This window comes from Panthera leo, chromosome D3, assembly GCF_018350215.1.
Source record: "Panthera leo isolate Ple1 chromosome D3, P.leo_Ple1_pat1.1, whole genome shotgun sequence".
Classification (NCBI taxonomy): Eukaryota; Metazoa; Chordata; class Mammalia; order Carnivora; family Felidae; genus Panthera; species Panthera leo.
Window position 1 is genome coordinate 69,317,634 of NC_056690.1, and position 8,837 is coordinate 69,326,470.

The following is an 8,837-nucleotide window of genomic DNA, read 5'->3' on the forward strand; positions in this document are numbered from 1 at the left end:
TCACATCCATCACCACACATAAAATGTTTTTCTCTTGTGATGAGAACTTTCAAGATCTACACCGCAATTTCAAATATGCACTACGCCAACTATAGTCACTATGTTGTACATCTCCCAAAAATTTTTTTAACCTTGGATTTTTTTTGTAATTTTGCATCAGCGCTGTGTATTCCTATTTTGTAAAATAAAATTTTAAACTTTGTTTTGAACTAATTTTTGCCTTACAAGTTGCAACAATCGTACAGAGAGCTCCTTCTCCCTTACCCAGCTCCCCCTAATGTTGACACCCTACATAACCACTGTGGAATGGTCAAAACAAGGGCCCCGACGTGGGCACAATACTCCCAGCCTAACTGCAAACCTTATTTGGATTTTATCATGCAAAAAAAAAAAAAAGTTTTATTTTGAACTAGTTTTAGGCTTACAGAAAAGCCATCATCTTTCTTAAACTATTTGTGCTTTCTAGTACTGTGTGCCTTTAACAGAGAAAAGAACACCAACAAGTAACAAAGGGGTAGTAACGGAAAACCCAGGACTGGCCAATAATGCCGAGACAGCTGGTGTTCCATCTGTATTTTCACACTGCGTTTTGTAGTTTGCAAATTTCATTAAACTGACATTTCAAAACAACCCAGATGAGCTAAATAAATGGTTTATGTGAGATCATAGTTTCTGTGATAGAATGGAATATTTTAACATTTAACCCTCTTCGGCAAAAAGCATCATGACCTTTAGGAGCTCTGCCATCTACAAAGAGCTCGAACACTATTGCACTAGATAATGCCATCTGTCCGGTTTGAGATGCAACACACTGTGAGGGTGGTTGTTGATTTTGGGTTTTCCTAGGGGCAGAGTCAAGCTCTTGGCTTTCTGGACCAGGCTCTCTCAACCAGTTACTGCTGAGAGGGTGGTAGACTTCAGACCTCTGTTAACTATTAGGTACTGGGATCAATATTATGTGTCTTCCTTGGAATCATTCCTCTATCTCTAATATTTAGCTCTTCCGTGTACTAATTTAATTAATTTATATTTTCATACTTTATTCATTTTCTTATGCATGCACACAGTGAAAAATTCAAGCCGTATAGAAAAGCATGAAATAAAGAGTTAAAATCTTCCTCCACCCCTTCCAACCAATCTACACCACTGGTTCTTGGTTCTCAAAGGGCGGGGTGGGGGTGGGGTGCTATTTCCTGGGGGCATTTTGGAAAAGCCTAAGAGTGTTTATGATTGTTCCAATGATTAGAGGGTATTACTGATTACTGGAATTTGGGGAGGGGGCAAGAATGCTTTTCATCCTGCAGGAAAAAAAAAAAAAAAGAATTTACTGGCATCCAACGCCATGTTTTAGTTTTAGTGGATGTTCATGAAAGTGAAAAATACTATTTACCATTACCTAAGTCTAGAATATAGGGGGTGTCGATGGCTGTGTGGGTTGTATACTCTCCAACCTAGGGGGTTGCTATTCACATCACAGAGATCATAGATTTCAATATTATGCCATTTTTCTGGCAGATAGCAGTGAAGTGTCTGGTCCTACAAAATTAGCATGGTGTGGTCTTTTTCAGAAAAGTGGAGGTAAAATATTTTGAGGAAGGGAGTCCTTTCTCTGATTTGCGCAAGGTGACATATTGTATTTTTTTTAAAGTTTATTTATTTATTCAACTAATCTCAGCACCCAACGTGTGGGTCAGACTCACAACCCTGAGATCAAGAGTCACATGCTTCTTCTGACTGAACCAGCCAGGCACCCCCGGATTCTTTTTTTTTTAAATTCTTTCAAAATTTAGAAATGGGTTCTTATATGTAAACAAATATTATGGAACTCAGTCCAAAATTGTCTTCTAACTGCATTTAAAACTTTTAAAAAATATTTTATTCTTTTAAAATAATCTCGACACCTAACGTGGGGCTTGAACTTAACAACCCTGAGATCAAGAGTTGTGTGCTCTACCAAATAAGCCAGCCAGGTGCCCCTGAAGTGTTTTTTCCTGCAGTAAAAAAGTTTTAAAAGTTTTTGTGTAGTCAAGCTTACTATGTTTTTCGTTTATCTTCTGTGTTTATATCCTTCTTAAAGATTCTTTTCCTCATATTTTACTTAAAACATTTGAAATGAGATGGCTTATAGTTTTTTTTCTTTCCTTTTTTCTTTCTGCATTTCAATCTTTGTCAGATTTTGGTATCAGTGTTATTCTGATTTTGTAGAAAGGATTTCGATGCTTTTCTTCTTTTATTTTGAAGCTCTGAAAAAGTTTAGTTACAGATTTTATTCAGGCACTTATTCAACAAGTATTTATTAAGTCCTGGTTCTGGAGATACAGCAATGACCAACATACACAAAAATCCCTTTCATCTTAGCAGGGAAAGGCGGACTGTAAACAAATAAGAAGTTAAGATACATCACATGCCAGATGGTGGTAAGTGTTAGGGAGAAAAATAAAGCAGGAGAGGGAGATAGGGAATGTCAGTGTGTGGGGGGGTATTACAACTTTCAACTGGGTCATCAGGAAAGCCTCATGAAGACATGGGAGCTCAGATCTGAAGGCAGGGAGGGAGTGAGCCCTGTAAATACCTGGGGAATCAGTAGAAGGAACAGCAAAGGTGAAAGCTCCAAGATGGAACATGGATGGTGTGTTCAGAGAACAATAAGAAGGCCAGAATGAGGAGGGGGTTGAGTCAGGTGGAAAGTAGGGTGAATTAATGTCAGAGAGGTACAGGGGAGGCCTTGCAGAGCCTGGCCCTTTATTAGAAGGACTCATCTTTACTACAAAGGAATTGGGGAGCCACTGGAAGGTATTTCAGATGGTTTATTTCAGGTGACAGATGATAGTGGGGGCAATGGAGGTGTTAAATGGTGGTCAGATTCTGGATGAGCATTGAAGGGGAAGCCACCAGGAACCGTTGAATGTTGGATGTGAGACGATAAAAAAAAGGGAGAAGTCAAAGTCAACTCCCATTTTTGGCTTGAGTGACTGACAGGATTAGTTTGCCATTTATTGAAATTGGAAAGATGACTGAGGCAGGAGTAGTTTTGGGGGGAAAGATCAGGGATTCAGTTTTAAACATGGTTTGTTTGAGATGGCTTTAAGACATCTAAGGTCATGAACAAGTCTAGAGTTCAGGGAAGAGGTTCAGGCTGGAGGTTATATATCTCTATCTCTGTCTTTATCTCTCTCTCTCTATCATATCTATACATCTGTATATATCTCTATATGTTTGAGAATCACATACAGATATCTTTGAAGGCGTGAAAATAGGTGAGATTATTGAGGGAGTGATTTTAGATAAAGGAACATAAGAGCTCCATAGATGGAGCCTTAGGGTGCTCTAGCTATGCCAACAATGAGAAGTCAGTCAGCAAAGAGACTGAGGAGGAGGGACCAGTGAACAAGGAGGATTTATAAGCCAGATGAGTTTCCAAGGCTGAGGGAGTGGCCGTGATGGGGGTAAGACGAGGGCTGGGGATTGACCTGGCTGTGTGGAAGCCACTGGTGACCTTGATGAGAGAGATTGTGGAAAGGTGGTGGAGTCCAAGTGGGATGGGAGGAGAGGGATTGGAATCAGGGATTAGGGACTCTTTAAAGGAATTTTGCTGTAAAGAGCATCTGAGAAGTTGAGTCTTGAGACAGAAGGAGGTAGAGTCAATGCAATTTTTTTAAGATGGAGACATTGTAACTCGTGTTTGTGTGCTGATGATCAATGGAAACAATCAATAGAGAGGGGGATTGTTGGGGTGATGTCCTCGTGTGGGTGAGAGGGGATGGAATCTGGTGTTTAACTGGGGTTCCCCGGGAGGAGGGGGGGGGTGCTTAGACAGTAGTAGAGTGTTCATCCTTAGCAACAGGAGGCGGGCTGAGGACATGGGGACAGATGTGAACAGATGGATGGGTGTGATGGTAGAGGTTTGTGGGTGTTCTCTTCTGATTGACTTTATTTTCTCAGCGAAACGGGAAGTCAGATCATCAGGATGATGGATGGGGGAGACATTGGAGGTCTGAGGGCAGAGGACAAGATGGGAGAGAGTTGTCTAAGAGAAGGAGTAGAAAGAGAAAATTGTCTAAGGGAATTTAAGTTGGTTGCTAGGCAAACTTCAAAGACCACGTGAGGTTAGTGGTGGTTACTTTAACTTAGCAAGCTCATGTATTTTTTTTCCCAGCTATTATCTGCTATGTAGGTGTAGATATAGGAATATGTGAAAAATTGGATTTAACTGAACGTTTGGTAGTTTAAGGGAATTTATCTGGGGAACCATATACATCTGGCACTCTGGGGGTTGTAAGGATAGAATTGTTGGTCACTATCAATCTTCTCTTGTGGTTATTGGGTCTCTAGATATTCTGGGGTCAGTTCTTTGTAACAGATTTTGCTAGAAGATGGACCTTTTTGAATCAGGTTAAATTTTTTTCTTTTTACAGAGCTTTGGAAATGCCAGAACATTTCAAAATGGACTTAATTTGGTGATCTAGTCTTCCAGGCTGTCATTTGAGCCATTATCCGTGCTTCTCAGTTTGGCAACGAGCCCCTCTGCCTCAGCCTTTCCTGTTCTGTTGTGTGGACGTGACGGGCGAGAGAAAGAGTCCTCGCAGGGCCTGCACGGTTTGCTCAGCTGGGCTCCCTCTGCACGGAGTTGGGTGCTGTCTTTTTGTCCTCTCTGTGGGAGGTGTGACCCCCGGGCCTGCTCAGGACCCTGAAGTTCTTGGCTGGGATCACAGTGGTTATTGAGTTTTTATATGTAGGGCTAGTTGGAGAAGATTACTAACAGTGAATTCAATGGCACTCTGAGCCGAACCACTCTGGTTTTGTGGGGGGTAGAGGGTGTGAATGGGGCTTAATATCCTTTCCCTGGGTCTCATCCTGATAATGTAGCCCAGCACTGCACACGGTCTCTTCTCAAAGTAATGGACCTGGCCTGACTAGTTTCTCACGTAAATTCCTTAAGCCATCCGACCCCCTCGTTAAACCCAGTATTTGACCTGTTCAATGCCTGTATATATGCAGGAGGAAAACAACCATGTGTAAACCACAAATACGGATTTGCAAGAACATCTCTTTATTAAGGAGAATTACTTAGCTCCCTCTAGGTGTCTTCTAAGTAAAAGAATCCGAGGTGCTGAGGTTGTGGTTTGCAGAGGAAGGGAAACAAACAAATAAACAAATCCAGACAAGCCTACCCATAGCTACCTTCAGCATATGGGAGAGCTGAGGTCATACTACAAATGGAGATTAAAACTGAGGCTCAGTGAATTTCCTCTGTAGTTACAATTCCTAACACAGCGCTCTCCAGACTATCTTTTTGGGGAATTCTGAGCCTTCACTAAACTTTTCATGGGGTGAGGTTTCTGTGGTCAAATCAAATTAGCAAAAGCCAGATACTCTGTCCCCCTCTTGGAAATTCATCATATACTTTATTTATGGAATTAATCATTCAACAGATATTTCACAAGTTCTTTCTATGTGCCAGGATTTATGCTGGGCTCCAGGAGAAAAAACAAAACAAAACACCAAAATCAAATATAGAAGCTGCTTTCATGGAGCTTATACACTAACAGGGAGATGGACATTAATCAAATAGCCAAACAAATAATGTCTAATTACAGAGCCAGGTAAGTTCTATAAAATAAAGGTCTAAGCTTATAGAAAACGTAGGCCAGGGGCCAGGGAAAGTGTCTCTAAAAGAAGAAAACACAAATGGATATCTGAAGTTTGATAAGAGTTAACATTAACCAGGGTCAAAGGCCAAATCTTGACGCTTTAGAATATCCAATAGAAATATAATGTGAGCCATATATGTAATCAAAAATTTTCACATTATGGCAGCCATGTTACAAAAACATAAAAATATGAAATTAATTTTAATGATGTATTTTGCCTAACTCAATATATCCAAAATATTGTCATTTCAGTAATCAACATAAACAATTATGAATGCAGTATTCTTTTTTATTTTTTCATAAAAAATTTTTTTAAGGTTTATTATTTTTGAGACAGAGAGAGACAGAGCATGAGCAGGGGAGGGGCAGAGAGAGAGGGAGACACAGAATCCGAAGCGGGCTCCAGGCTCTGAGCTGTCAGCGCAGAGCCTGACGTGGGGCTCGAACCCATGCACTGTGAGATCATGACCTGAGCCGAAGTCAGATGCTTAACCGACTGAGCCACCCAGGCGCCCCTGAATGCAGTATTTTATTTACTTTTTTGTTCTAAGTCTTTGCAATGCGGTATGTCTTCCATACTCACAGCATATCTTTGTTGAGACTGGTCCCATTTCAAGGGCTCAAAAGTCACAGATAGCTCATGGGTATTTTATTAGAGCAGACAGAGGAACTGAAGAGAAGGCCCATGGGGCAGGAAGGGAGAGAGAGAAGAGGAGGGTGGTGGGAGCTGGGGTGGTGCCATTCCCCAGGGCAGTCCATGGAGAGGGTTGTAGGCCATGTGAAGGATCTTAATTTTGAACTTGAAGCCACTGCAGGGTTAAAGCATATTGAAGGTCCTTGGAAGTTCTGCAGGGAGGATGCCTGTTATAGCTTGTTTTTTACTCAGCGTTCCCATTTTATTCCGTGTAGCACCTGTTACCATTTCTGGCCCACACACTGGGAAATGCTGTTCCAGTCTTTCCTTTTGGGAGAAACGCTGCTGTTGATTGATATGAAGTTCAGTAGCTGAAGACCTCAGGCTTTTGAGTTTGTCAAAGGGAGAGCCAGTTTACTTTAATTCCTGCTAGTCGGTCAGAAGTAAGAGACAGTAAGCAGACGGATGCTCCTCCCTTGAAGGAGGTTTGCACTCCTTTGCCAAAAATTGTAAGTAGTAAATAACTTAGAGGATCCCAGTGCCAGCCAAGAGTTGAGACATAAGGCTTTTCCATTCTTTAATGGCTTGTCAAGTCCTGCTTCCCCCCCAATACTTTTCCCAATAGCTTGGATTCACTTATATTTTTTTCTTCTTTGAATGTATAATGTGTAGTTTGAGTAAGCTGTGCATTTAATTATAGTTTCCACTTCTTTTTTGAGTTTCTTATAGCATTAAGCATAATGCTGGACATGTGACAGATGTTTAATAAATATTCGAAGGGGTCAAGCTTGTACTCTTTTTTTTCTTTTCTTTTCTTTCTTGGAACCAGTGATTTACCTTTATTCCAGGATTTCCACTAAGTTGGGTCCTCTCAGCTCATCGTTTCTGTCCTCAAACAGAGAGAGGACACAAGAAAAAGCACTGATTTTGGAATCAGAAACCTGGGTTTGTGTCTCATCTCTGCCTTTTTACCAGCTGTGTGATTCTGAGCACGTCGGTTATTTTGGCTGGGTCTTGCTTTCATTATTTGTAAAGCGAGATAGTTCTACTGAATGATCTCTAAGATCTGTCTTAGTTTTAACACTAGATTTCTGCCGTCCAACTTGGTAGCCACCAGTTACGTGTGGTTACTGAGCACTTGAAATGTGGCTGGTCTGATTTGACATGCGTTGTAAGTATACAGTACAAGAACAAGAACGTAAGACATCTCATTAATACTCTTCTATATTGATGACATGTTGAAATACCATTTTAGACCTATTGTGTTCCACAAAATATATTATTTTTAAAAAGTGTATTTATTTATTTTGAGAGAGGGAGAGAGAGAGAGAGAAAATCCCAAGCAGGCTCCACAGCCAGCTCAGAGCCTGACATGGGGCTCGATCTCACAACCACAAGATCCTGACCTGAGCCCAAATCAAGAGTCAGATGCTTCACCGACTGAGCCACCCAGGTGCCACAAAAATATATTATTTAAATTAATTTCACAAGTTTCTTTTTATCTTTTTGTGTTGCTATTAGAAAATGCAAAATTATACATGTGGGGCTACGGAAAGAATTGTGTCCCCCCACCCGAATTCATATGTTGGAGCCCTGACCCCCAGTATGATGGTATTTAGAGATGGGGCCTTTGAAAGATAATTAGGTTTAGATGGGGTCAGGAGGTTGGGGCCCTAACGATGGGAATTAGTGCCCTTATGAGAAGAGACCAGGGAGCTAGCTTTCTCTCTCTCTCTCTCTCTCTCTTTCTCCCTCCCATGTGAGGGCATAGTGAGAAGATGACTATCTATAAGCCAAAAAGAGGGTTTTCATCAGAACCTAACCATGCTGGCATCCTGATCTCAGACTTCTAGCTTCCAGAAGTGAGAAAATAAATTTCTGTTGTGCGAGCCATCCAGTCTACGGTATTTTGCTACCGTAACCTGAGGTGATTAAGACACGTGGCTTGTGTTATATGTCTGTCGGACAGCACTGGATGTCTGGTAACCCCTCCGCAGCAAGCTGTTGCCACTTCTAACTTTCTGCCTTGTGTTCGTGAGAGCCGGGATGGCCTCGTGAACGTCCCTTGGGGTGCTCTGCTCAGTGCTTTACCTGTAATAGCTGCTCAATTTACATGTGGTGATTAAGCGATCTCCTCTGTTGCACAGGCAGTGCCTAAATCCCACTTCCCACTGCCGTGCCAGAGAAACAGAGCTGCCTGCCAGAGCTGCTGCCCCACTGAGAGGGGCTACATGCTTCTAGCCTCACTGGCTCCCAGTGCAGAGTTCGACTGACGGAATTTAAAGTGAGAACTCTAACAACAAGGGAAGCAGGAGAGGTCTCCTAAGAGGGGAATTCATTCCTCTAACACGGAAAGGGGCCTTCACATGTTGGTAGCCAAAAAGAGTGACCAGAATCCTTCACTAGCATAGCCTGAAACCTTGAAATTTTGACTGCAACACACACCCAGAATTTTCCGTTGAAACTCCTCAGACAGACTTCCTCCACACAGGAGGCTCCCCAGATCTCGTGGTTCTTCTGGAAAGTATGAAGCATAATAAACAGTTGATGTT